Source organism: Sphaeramia orbicularis, chromosome 8, assembly GCF_902148855.1.
Source record: "Sphaeramia orbicularis chromosome 8, fSphaOr1.1, whole genome shotgun sequence".
NCBI lineage: Eukaryota > Metazoa > Chordata > Actinopteri > Kurtiformes > Apogonidae > Sphaeramia > Sphaeramia orbicularis.
In genome coordinates, this window is record NC_043964.1 from 47,440,174 (window position 1) to 47,453,064 (window position 12,891).

Genomic DNA, 12,891 nt, shown 5'->3' on the forward strand with positions numbered 1-12,891 from the left:
CAGGATTTTGATTTTGAGATTATACACAAACCAGGTGTTGCTAACTCTGTTCCGGATGCACTGTCTCGAAACCCAACTTTGTCAGATGGACCTGTGGATCTGCTTCCACCTTATGCCACTGTTGGGTCTCTCAATATTCGTCGCCAGCCCCTTTTGATCTTGGATGACAAAGAACATTTGCGCTCCCTACAGGATGCGGATGAAGTTATCTGTGCTCTGCGCAGAGAGCTGGAAGATGATTCATGTGTGGACTCCTCTGGTTTTCTGTATTTACAACAACCTGGTCTACTTCAGAGATCCAAAATCTTCTTGTCACCTTCACCCATACAATGATCTTCGCTTTTACGTCCCTTCCTCACTTCGCAACACTCTCCTGCAATACTTTCATGACCACCCAACAGCAGGGCACTTGGGGGTTGCTAAGACACTTGGCCGTCTGCAGAAGAGGGTTTATTGGCCAGGAATGAGGGGGGAGGTGAAGAAGTATGTTCTCTCCTGTGTGACATGCCAGCTGACAAAACCTACCAATCTCAAACCTGCTGGTTACATGCAGCCAGTCATTGTCTCCTACCCCTGGGAGTTTGTGGGTGTAGACTTTGTTTGCCCCCTGCCGAGATCTACACGCGGGAATGAATACATCCTCATTTTTATTGACTATTTTATGAAGTGGGTGGAGATCTGCCCTGTCCGTGAAGCTACGGCTGCGGTAGCTGCAAGGAAGTTTGTCTCTGAAGTCTTTGCGAGGCACGGTGCCCCAAAGTACCTGGTATCTGACGGGGGTGTGCAGTTTGTCAGTGACTTCTTTGAGGCAGTTCTGGCATCGTTGGGTTCTGTCCATCGGCTGACCACTGCTTATCATCCCCAGTCGAACTTAACTGAAAGGGTCAACCGCACGATTAAAACTGCCATCAGGGCTTACGTGGGATCCAAGCATCGAGAGTGGGATCTCTATCTGCTGCACATCTCCTTTGCCCTTCGGACAGCCCCCCATCAGAGCACTGGAGAGTCCCCTGCTTTTCTTCTTTATGGCAGAGACCTCAACACTCCTTTGGATTTGTGGATTCAGCCGGATGCTGTTTGCGCTCCAGAGTCTATGGACAACTACAAGTCTGAGTTGACCTCTACATTAAAGGCTGCCTATGACCATGTGCGGGAAGCCATGGCCTCCAGTCATGACACTCAGAAAAAGCACTATGACAAGAAACGTCGCCATGCTACATTCAAGGTCGGTGACCTTGTGAGGCTAAAGTCTCATCCAAGATCTAGTGCAGCTGCTGGCTTTGCTGCTAAGCTGGCGCCAGTGTTCAAGGGCCCGTATAGGGTTGTTCAAGTGTTGTCGGATTTGGACTATCGACTGGTGGACATCTTTTCAGGGGAAGATGTCGGTGTGCATCACGTCAGCAACTTGCTTCCGTTCAAAACGTGGGACAATGGTGCTGAAGCTCCACGCACTATTCCACACTGTGTGACGGATGTTGACCCAACCACCACTGAGCCGGGGGAGGCTGAAGACTTGAAGGAGTATGGGTTTGATTTCCTCTTCGGTGACCCTGATAATTCCCCTGGGGATTCAGTGACTTTGCCTTTTGAACATTCACACCCAGTACCTCACTCTCACACCCCACGCTACTTCCTTCGCCCTAGACACAAGCCTTAAGTCGTTTAGGGTTGGTGGGTCTTTAGCTAGACCTACTCTTTTGTTGGCCAAGGCCTCAGGGTCTAGTTTTTCTATTTGTTCAGAGTAAAAAAAAAAAAAAAAAAAAAAAAGTTGGTATACGATAACGTACCAGGGTGTTCTGATTCTTGAAGGTTATGTGTTTGCCTTATTGTTTAATCACGGTTTTTGTGATGTTCATTTGTTATTCATGTTATTCTCTGTGAGAAGAGAAAAAAAAGGGGATAGACTGTCTATGCATAGTAACCTGTAGGATGTGATGCATTTGATGTACATGTCATTTTCTTGTTAATCTGATGCTTGTCTACAGTGTGACAGAGGAAATGGACATTTTCATTTTGTGGCCCGAGGACGTCCCATGTTTTAAGGGGGGGGGATATGTAATGATCGCCTTTCTCTGTAATGTCTCTTTAAGAGCTCTTGGTTTCTATTATGACGCTACGCTAACGTGAGTACGTAACCTGGACAGTTCGAGGCCAGACCAGAGTTACTGTCGTTACCTTCTTTTGCAGCTATTCATCAGTTTGGCCTCTTAATACATTTATTTCATGTTTTTCCTCAACCAAACTGTGCTTGTGCGACATGTGAAGAATGTCTGAGCTTCCCTGCAAACATTAAATGTGCAGTGTGACGGTGAAGAGCTGTTTCCAGTCTTATTTCTAACTTTTCTGACCCGTGGAGGCCTCCCTGGCCGCTACACCTTTCTGACAATAAAACAACAGTCCGAACCTCTGAACCTACGTCTTGTTGATTGGGAAGGAGTTTAGCTGCCTGTTGAATCACACACTGTGTGACAGAGGACAGAACAGTAGTATTATTTATATACATCTAACAAAGACTGCTCCTATAAACAATTCTCATTCTAGCTTAGTCTGTCGGCCTAACTATTGATTATTAACTGGGGTGATGTTAAATCATGGTTATGAAATCTGACTTGTTTTTATGGTCTTGGTCTCGATTCGGTCTCAACCCCTGAAAGACTCAGTCTTGACTTGGGCTTGCTTCCTCAAAGACTCAGTCTTGCCTCGGTCTCGACATAGGCACTCTTGTCCCCATCAATACCATGTATATTCAGTACTATATGTGGATTTCCATTTTCTGACTGTTTGATCCAAATAAAAGCAACTGCAGACAGTTATGAAATAATGCTATTCTCACCTGACTGCTGCTTAATTTCCCCGGCATGATGAAACCATTTATAAAATCACTGCAATATTTGATTATGGGTTCACCTAAAGTTGACCAATGTGTGTTCACTTGCCACTGTAGGAACCCTTGTTACATAGCTCCCAAAACAAACCACATCTAACTGTTGCATGTCTACACCACAAGGCCCTGAAAATTAGTCCATCTATCTCTCTTTGGAAGTTATTTCACAGCAACTTTCCTGGGTGCTGCATAAGAGGCACTGGCATGAAATATATTATGAAGTGGATATTCTAATAAACATAATTAGAGCTGATACGAATAATTGATTAATCAACTGGAATCAATTATTTGATTACAATTTTCCTGAACTGAAGCTCCATTTCCTTAATTTTGTTACTGCTAAACATTGGTTCCAGTGCTGTACTTCACACTGGTGCTTATTGTGATGCACATGACGCCAGGATCAACACAAACAACATGGAGTGAAGCTCAGTAGAGACGAAGACAAAAAAGGCAGAAAATGTCTATATGTAGGGATGCACCGATACCACCTTTTTCCAGACTGAGTACAAGTACAAGTACTTACATTTGATTACTTGCCGATACAGAGTACCGATATGAGTACTTAATAATAGCATTAGAGTTCTTAGTCACTTTTGAAAGTGTGCTTTATTAGGGGGCCAAGCCCGCGGGGACTGGGGGACGCGTATGCCAGCATACGCGTTCCACAGTTCCAGCGGTGCTGTGGAACCCTATTGTTTTTGTACGGATTTTTATTATTATTCATCATCATTATTTTTATTCTTCCGTTGATAAAACTGTTACTGCAGCCAAAACCGTACATGGTACAGCGGTGCAATTTGGAGGGTTGGTCCAGACCCCTGCAGGGACCTCAGACGCAAAAATGCGCATATATTCACCAGCAGGGGGCGCTATAATCAAGGATAATGCGTTTTGGTCTATAACTCCCACACCGTATGTCGCACATTCAAAAACCTTATATCGTCAGATTCCCTGAATAGTAATGAATCAAGTGAGCTAGGCCACGCCCATTTCCGCCATGACTTTTTCCCCCACAAAATCGCAAAAATTGAAAAACTTACTTTTTCGAACTCCAACTTGGGAGTTTGTCCAATCTGCGTGAATTTTGGCACATACAGTCTTCTCATGGACTTGATCTAAACTTATCACAAGAATTTTGTTCAGTCGAAAAATGTGCAAATTATAAACAAACAAATTTCAGTAGCTAGCTAAAAAAATGCTAAGTGTTACATATCTCGGTCAAAGTAAATGCTATCAACACCAGATCTTAGATCCTTGGTTCTCATGTGACTGTGAGGGTATGAGCCAAATTTGGTGAATGTTGGCAACTAGGGGGCGCTGCAAATGTGGAAAATTTATATCTCTTAAATGGCTGCACCAATTTCTACGAAATTTGGTGGGTATGATGGAGGGCCCTTCTTGAGGCAATATCTTGAAGGTGGGTGTGGCTGAACAATGTGGGCGTGGCTTATTACAAGTTAAACAACAAACATTTCCTACAGCTGAACTGTTCTGCTGAGGGCTGTGAAATTTCTATGGACCCTATAGAATAGGACACAGATCTACCAGAGCAAAAACTGTGGATGTGCGCCACTAGGTGGCGCTATAACGGACAAATATACGTTTTTGCCTATAACTTCCAAATTTTGAATGACACATTCATAAACTTTACATCTTTGTATTCCTTGGATAGAGATGAGTCTTTTGACATAGGCCACACCCACTTCCACTGCAAATTTTTCTTTCTAAGTTGCTAGATATCGAAAACATACTTTTTCGAACTCCTACTAGGGTTTAAGCCCGTTGGCTTCAAACTTTGCACAGACAATCTCCAGAGGCTTCTGATCTAAAGTTGTCACAATCAGCTTGCTGCTGTAAAAAATGTGCTAATTATGAACGAACAAATTTTTTTTGCTAGCGAAAAAAACACATATTCTTGCATATCTTTGTCAAAGTATATGCTATCAACATCAAACTTAATATACTTGTTTTAGAGGTCAGCCAGATGGTCTGTACCAAATTTGGTGCAAATCGGACAATAGGGGGCGCTATAAAAAGAGAAACACCAAGTCACAAAAAAGTTGGTCCGATTCACAAAAAAATTTGGTGAGCATGATGGGGGGTCACTCCTGAGACCAGCTGTAAAGTTTGGTAATGATTGGTCAATGTGGGTGTAATTTATTACAACAAATCCCAGTCCCACACATTCCTCCTTTTGCATTCCTAATGCACTGGTCCCATTCCAGTGAATGCAGGGAATCCGGCTCCAGCTGTTCCTGCAGCCTAAAGCGTACATGGTAGAGCACTGACATTTGGAGGGTTGGTCCAGACCCCTGCACGGAACTGAGACGCAAACAATTATATATGTCCACCAGCAGGGGGCCATAGAACCAAGGCATATGCATTTTTGTCTATAACTCCCGCACCGTGTATCGCACATTAAAAAACCTCATATCCTCAGATTCCCTGAAAAGGGTTGAATCATGTAGGCATGGTTAGGCAGATTTGGGGGATGACTTTTTCCGGCAAAATTGCGAAAACTGGAAAACCTACTTTTTAAAACTTCTACTTGGGATTTTTTCCGATCTGCGTGAATCTTGGCATGTACGCTCTTCTCATAGAAATGATACTAAGTTATCAAAAGGATTTTGTTTGGTCAAAAAATGTGAAAATTATTGATGAATAAATTTTTGTGTAGCTAGCTTAAAAAATGTTAACTATTACATATCTCGGAAAAATTAAATGCTATCAACACCAAATAGTAGGTACTTGGTTTACATGTCACTGTGAGGGTAAGAGCCGAATTTGATGAATGTTAGCCTCTATTGGGCGCTGCAAATATGTGAAATTTTTATCTTTGAAACACCTTTACAGATTTCTGTGAAATTTGGTGAGTATGATGTGGGGTCACTCCTGAGACCAGCTGTAAAGTTTAGTAATGATTGGTCAACGTGAGTGTAATCTATTCCAACTAATCCCAGTTGCACACATTCCTCCTTCCACTCTACTGGTGCATTTGTCCCATTCCAGTGAATACAGCGGCTCAGACGGTGGAATACTAACTCCAACTGTAAACCCTTATGAATGGGGCCCAGCCTCCACCAGCTCAGTCCCAGACCCACGTCCTTCAGGGCCGACTTCCGTGGGCTCTGTGGGGCCTGGGGTCCGAGTGGGCGGGGAGGCTTGGCCCCCGTTCATAACTGCTCGCAGTTCTAGTTGTCATTGTCATTAGTCTGATTGTAACAAAGTGCTGCTACTGACATTTAATATATTGGAATGAGCATTTCTCAATCAATCCACCAGAGGGTGCTGCTCCTAATTAACCATAGTGGCCAAATACCACGTAGAAGAGTAATGTTTTCTGAGAAGATGAAGAAAGTCGTTGACAACAAACCTGGCAACGATAGAGGTAGTAATATTATTGTGGATACTAATGTTGATATTGTTGAGGGTAGTTGGCATAAATATGTCAGTAGTTTTTCACTGATTTATACAGTCGCTCTTTGAAAAGATCCACTACTACCATAGTTCCCGGTGGTACTGCTTCTCTGTGCACACAGAGGCTTATATGATGATCTTTATATAGCTCCGGAAAACAGACAGAATTATGTGTGGAATGTATGCAGAGGACAGACAATATGTTCCGTCCGTATTCTGTCTGTGTTTTTATCATAACTTGCAGTCACTGTTACTTTTGTCATCGCCGTTTATTTTGAAAAATCTACACACTGCTGTCGTTACTCCTCCACCATGTACTGGCTGACTGTGAACGTCACGCTGGCGTGAAGTGGTTTTGGTGTGGTTGTATCGGAGCACTTTTATGAGTACAAGTAGACTTACATGCGCTCAGTATCAGACTGATAACATCCCTGTCTATATATTCACTCTTCTTCATTGGAACCATCATTTACTTCTTTAAACTTTTAAGTTTTCACGCAAACATTAAAAACATTTGTCAGTTATATGTTAGTTCCATCTTAAGTATTTAGTAAGTTGGATCCAAATGTGTTGAAGACTGCAGTTGTTTGCAGATGTCATTTAACTTGTTTGTTGATGTTTAATTCTGTTGTTATTATTTCTATAGATGTTTTTATATAAATCCTTTTACTTTTATACTTTTTGTAGAATAAAGTGACAGTCTTTTAATTGGGAAGCAATAATACAGCAATATTCTCAGCAGACAGCAGTGCTGTCTCAAAGGCAAGTGAAGCACTATATTAGGTTTATGTTTTACTCTTTTTTATACAATTTTAATCAGACAGGGCAATAAAGTAGGTGTTTAGGGTTAGGTCAACCACACCTGCACCTTTAAAGCTTATTACTTAAATATTTTATTTGAATACCTATCGAACCAGACTTCAATTGCATGCCCGTGCAACATAATTTTTTCCGTGGTCAAAACTCTTGTTCAAGTGGTCTTTAGTTGGATTAAGACATTGCAATGGCCATGGCAAAATGTTTGCTTTGTAGACCAAGCTTAAGCTATTGTCTCTTTGTTGTCAGTAATTGTCCTGCTCAAATGTAGATTTCTGTTCAAGTTTTAGTTTCGTGATACCATCAAATGATGTTTCAAAAATTCACATAATGCTATTTTTTACCTCCGCCAAGGAGGTTATGTTTTTGTCGGTGTTGGTTTGTCTGTCTGTCTGTCTGTCTGTTTGTGTGCAAGATAACTCAAAAAGTTATGGACGGATTTGGATAAAAATTTTAGGAAATGTTGATAGTGGCACAAGGAACAAATGATTACTGATCTGCCTTGGTGGAGGTCTACACTGTCTTTTCTAGAAAAGCACTCGGAGAGCGGGCCCCTGTGGCACCCCCCCTCCCCCCTCCCCGAAACCCCGATCACCACCAAAATGTAATCATTTGTTCCTTGTGCCAGTATCAACATTTCTTGAAAATTTCATCCAAATCCAGGGTACTGATCTGCTTTGGCGGAGGTCTGCACTCTCTGAGTTCTTCTAGTTTCATGATGCATTTGTTTTCTTAAGCACAGAATTGACATTGCAATAAAACAATGATGCAGAATTTACACCAGCTAAAAGTTAACTTGGTGATGACTTCTGAACTCTCTCTGCAAGTGATTTTCTCCCTGTACTGATCAGAACATCTCCTTTCTGCTGTGACACTGCATTCTTCTTATTGCTGATTGGGTTAAAAGATATGCAGCTGTTCATTTTTCTTCTGTTTCTGCTAACTCTGTGCTGCAGATTATGGTGCTGACCAGATGGGATGTACAGTTCGCTCAATAAATCTGAACACTTTATGTTAAGAGTCAGTGGAAGCATCTGGTGCTACGAACAGCAGAACCCATTAGCTCTAAAAAAAAAAAAAAAATGCAGCAATATCACGTAGCAGCAATGTTGGAAATGATTTAATTATCAAACTGCTGCTGTAGGTTGGTCTCTTTTTCACTTTGCTCTGATCTTTTATAGTTTTCTCAGTTATTTTCAACTTTTCTACTGATTCCACTGGTCTACAAGGAAAATGCTTCCAGAATAAAAGTAATGAAATTTTACCTCATGAGAGTCACTGATAAAGAAAAATCAAGTCAAAAATGCTGGTTGGCTGAACTTTCCAAGATACAGCCTTGGGTCAAAATGTGAAACTCAAGAATTAACGAGAGAATGGGTTTGACTCAAAAGGAATATTTGTCTCAGAGCTACAAGATCTACTTCAAAACACTGTCTGCACATTAGAATACATTCATTTTACAGGTTCTATTTAGTGGAAGATTTCTAAAACTATTGTATAAATGTACATAAACCAATATATATGTGTAATAACACTTAATCATATACCTTGAAAACATCAGCAAACAGGCACTTTTGTCATTTATTTTCCAAATAATCTTATTAAAATATGTAACATTTAGCACATTTAATGTCTGAAGCAAATCATTTCTAAAAAATTGTAGACCAGTGTTTACTGGTGGTTTCAGAGAATTGGATATATCAATCAATCAATCAATCAATCAAATTTTATTTATGCATCGCCAAATCATAACAAAAGTTATCTCATGACGCTTTACATATCGAGTTGGTCGAAACCAGACTCTAAGCCAATTTACAGAAACTCAACAGAATCCTCCAGGAGCAAACACTTGTGACTGGTGACAGTGGCGAGGAAAAACTTCCTTTTAACAGGCAGAAACCTCAAGCAGTGCCAGACTCCTGGAGGATGGCTGTCTGCCTTGATATACCCACTGTGATGCCACACATTGGTTTGTGGACTGAACTTTTGATGCCACATCACTATTTTTGTTATTAGGAGTCAGAAGTGATCAGATTTGGACAAAAGGGGGAAGCTGATATTATGTTTATTTAATGACAAATGCAATGTAGATAGTTGTCTGTAGTCTTACACTAACAAGAACATGTAAGGATTCTGTCACATGGATTTTTCAGCAAATTCAATTACATTAGTTAATGTTCTCATTAATGCAGTCTTCGTAAAATGCAATATATGTACACAGTTAAATAACTTAGACAAAACACAGTTTTGTAAAGACATAAAATCTTTTTTCTCATAATGGATGTATAAGATTGTCAACCCATAAAGACCCAAACATCCGCTGCCAGCAAAAACCACTGATTGATCTATAATGTTTAATACCTGTTGATCCACTAATTCTATCAATACATGTAAATAACTGGAGTAAAATGCAGTTTGTCATCGTTTCATGGTCATCAAAAATGACCCATCTGGATGTTCAGAGGCTCCATAGTGAACATGGAAACAACGTCATCTTCTACAACATTGACCAGTAAAAACCCATGGAGTTTGACAAATGTCAGTGGATGGAGACTCTTGTTTTACGTTCAGTTAATGATATACATTTTACGGAAAAATTAACTTTTTCTTCAGTTTTCTCTGTTGTGGTATAATACCTACCTATAATAACCTGTGAATGTACCCAAGGCTTTTATGAACATCTACATGATCAGTAATGAAATTTGGGAAAATACATGATTTACACTGAAATATTCAAAATGCAGAGGATAATATTATAATAAATGGTGATAAATCACTTAGGAAAGACAAAAACATCGTTTGGAAGTTATGACAAAAATAACTGTGGGTCTTTAATGGTTAATCTCTCACAGCTCCAAATACCCATATGTGATGGCACATGTTTTATAAGTGAAACAATGCTTGCAGGCTGTAGTGAAATAAACTTGCACCAGAGTGAAGCCAAAAATGTAACTCATATTTCTAGTGAAGCTCTTGAGTGTAATATCTGCCTCAGGAGGATCACCTGAGCTGAACACTGAGGTACAAGGCCCCCTCCTGTTGGTCACTGAGGGAACATAACATCATCCACACGGACCCCCATCACAGTATACTGGAGAACCTCCACTAGTGTAAAATTAATCCATGTGGACATGTGGACTTTTTAATGCAGCAATCTGATCATGTCATCAGTGCTATAATGACATGTTTCCCAGACTCCTAAAACATCCATAAAAAAATATATGTCCTTGTACAATTACAGGGTGGGGAAGCAAAATTTACAATATTTTGAGGCAGGGGTTGAAAGACAGTGTATGACCAATTAGTTTATTGGAAGTCATGAGAATTTATTTGCCACAAGAAAATTTCCATAATAGAAAATGTTTTTATTCTATGTGTCCTCCTTCTTTCTCAATAACTGCCTTCACACGCTTCCTGAAACTTGCGCAAGTGTTCCTCAAATATTCGGGTGACAACTTCTCCCATTCTTCTTTAATAGTATCTTCAGGACTTTCTCCTAATAGTTTTGCTCATAGTCATTCTCTTCTTTCCATTATAAACAGTCTTTATGGACACTCCAACTATTTTTGAAATCTCCTTTGGTGTGACGAGTGCATTCAGCAAATCACACACTCTTTGACGTTTGCTTTCCTGATTACTCATATGGGCAAAAGTTTCTGAAAAGGTATGGATAATAGTGTTAGGTATGATTATGACATCAATATATGTTTGGTTTCAAAACAATTGACGTAGTGCCTGCTGAGAAAAAACAACTAAATTTTCATTGTAAATTTTGCTTCCCCACCCTGTATTTATCAGACTCCAGGTTGTCAGCAGATAATTTTAATTCCAATCCAAACATCCAGAAATTAACCTAAAAAACTACAAGGCCACCAAGTTATGAATTAATCACAAAAAAAGTCTTTATATGATATAAACGAGACATAGTTTTGTGCATAATACTGTTCTGATGAAAAGTGCTGAAAACCTACAGTTGATAGACTGCAATAATATGCCATTATTTTAATTTGGACGGAAAGAAATACTGTATCATTCCCAAATCTGAGCATTTGTAAAGTAGCCTGTAATAGCCATGTGTTTGACCTCTGACCTTATATGACTGTACTGGATAAAATGAGCTTACAATGTCAAAGACATGCACTTAATGCATCCTTATCCTCCTGAGAGCTCACTTCTACACATTAATACATTTTATTTTGGGTTTCCTGTGCCTTACACTTAGTTCATCTTAACTTTAACCTATTCTACTCATTAACAGACAGTTTTTGAACCATGAAACACGAGTGAAAGTGTATAAACAAGATCAGAAAATCACTGTAAAAATTAATCGGAAAAACAAAACTTTTAGATGTTATTGCTGAAACTTGGTCATCTTTGTGTATTAACATTTGTAGCTTGATATAACATGCAAATTTGACACTCTAAAAATTGTAAATAGCCAGAATGCCACTAGCTACTGTATGATGTTGAAAATGACGGTGAGTTGCAGAGAACAAGGCATATACCCTAATATGTACAATATTTGCAAACTAAACACATCTGATCATGCATCATTTTACAGACCAGTTCTGCAGACATTGTTGAGGTTTTACCCTTATTTTCTTGCCTGTGTTTTAGTTTTTTGCACAGTAATCTTCACACACTGATTAGTTATTACACTGGTAATGCATCTGTGTACAGACATATTAAGTCATTTTCCCCATATGAGGTCATCATTTTTTTTCTTCCAGAAAGGATTTCCTGGTCCTATCAAATCCTAGCCTTATTATCAAAGGAAAGCAGACAAGTTATACTTAAGTTTCCCACCTTTCAGACTTCTACTGTCAGTTTGCATTTAATTGTGTAGAAAAATGCTTTGAGAACACATGATTTACCTTTAATTCAGCATCAGTCTCAAGTGGCTTTTTTAAATAAATTTTCATATAACATTTTAAAAATAAAGTGAACTGGTTTTGACGGTTTCACTGTCAGTAAGATGAAAAAGATCCTGCCAAGCAGCCCATGTATGGCCACTGTTGTGTTTACATATAGTCCTGATGCTACAATAAAGGAAAATCAAATAGAAATACTGAAGTAAGTGAATTTATATATAGGGCTGTGTAGCACTTCCTCAAACAAATGAAAGTTAATGATTAACCTGAGCTCCAAATTTAATCAGGATGTATATATGACACATTTATTTGTCAACAAATATTGTACTATGGTGTGAACATACTCTGTATTGATTACTTAAGTCACATTTTCTGTAAATGGAGGGTCTTGGGTTGTACATTAACAGTGTTTTTTGTTTTTTTTTTTTTCAGGTAAATTTCATATGATAATTGAGTTCAGCAGCATTTCTGTCAATGTTCAGTGGATTTGTTTTTGTGTTTTTGTGTTTTTTTTTTGTTTTTTTGTTTTTTTTTAAGGCCGTATGCTTCCCTTCTTAACCCACACTTCTTCCTGATGACGTGAGACAGGCCTCTACTTTGACAATGTTTAAGTCCAGGCTGAAAACGACTCTGTTCAACTGTGCACATAACAACTGAAAGGGTTCTATCTGCACTCTTCTCTTTTACTTTGTTTTAATTGACTATTTTTTATGTTTTATTGATTATGTTTTAATTGTAATTGTGTGTTTTTAATCTCTCTCTTTTCCATTTCTGTGAAGCACTGTGTATTGCCCTGTGTATGAATTGTGCTATACAAATAAATCTGCCTTGCCTTGCCTTGCCCAAAGATCCAAAAATCCACCAGCAACCAAAAGCATCTACTGATGTAAAATGTTTAAT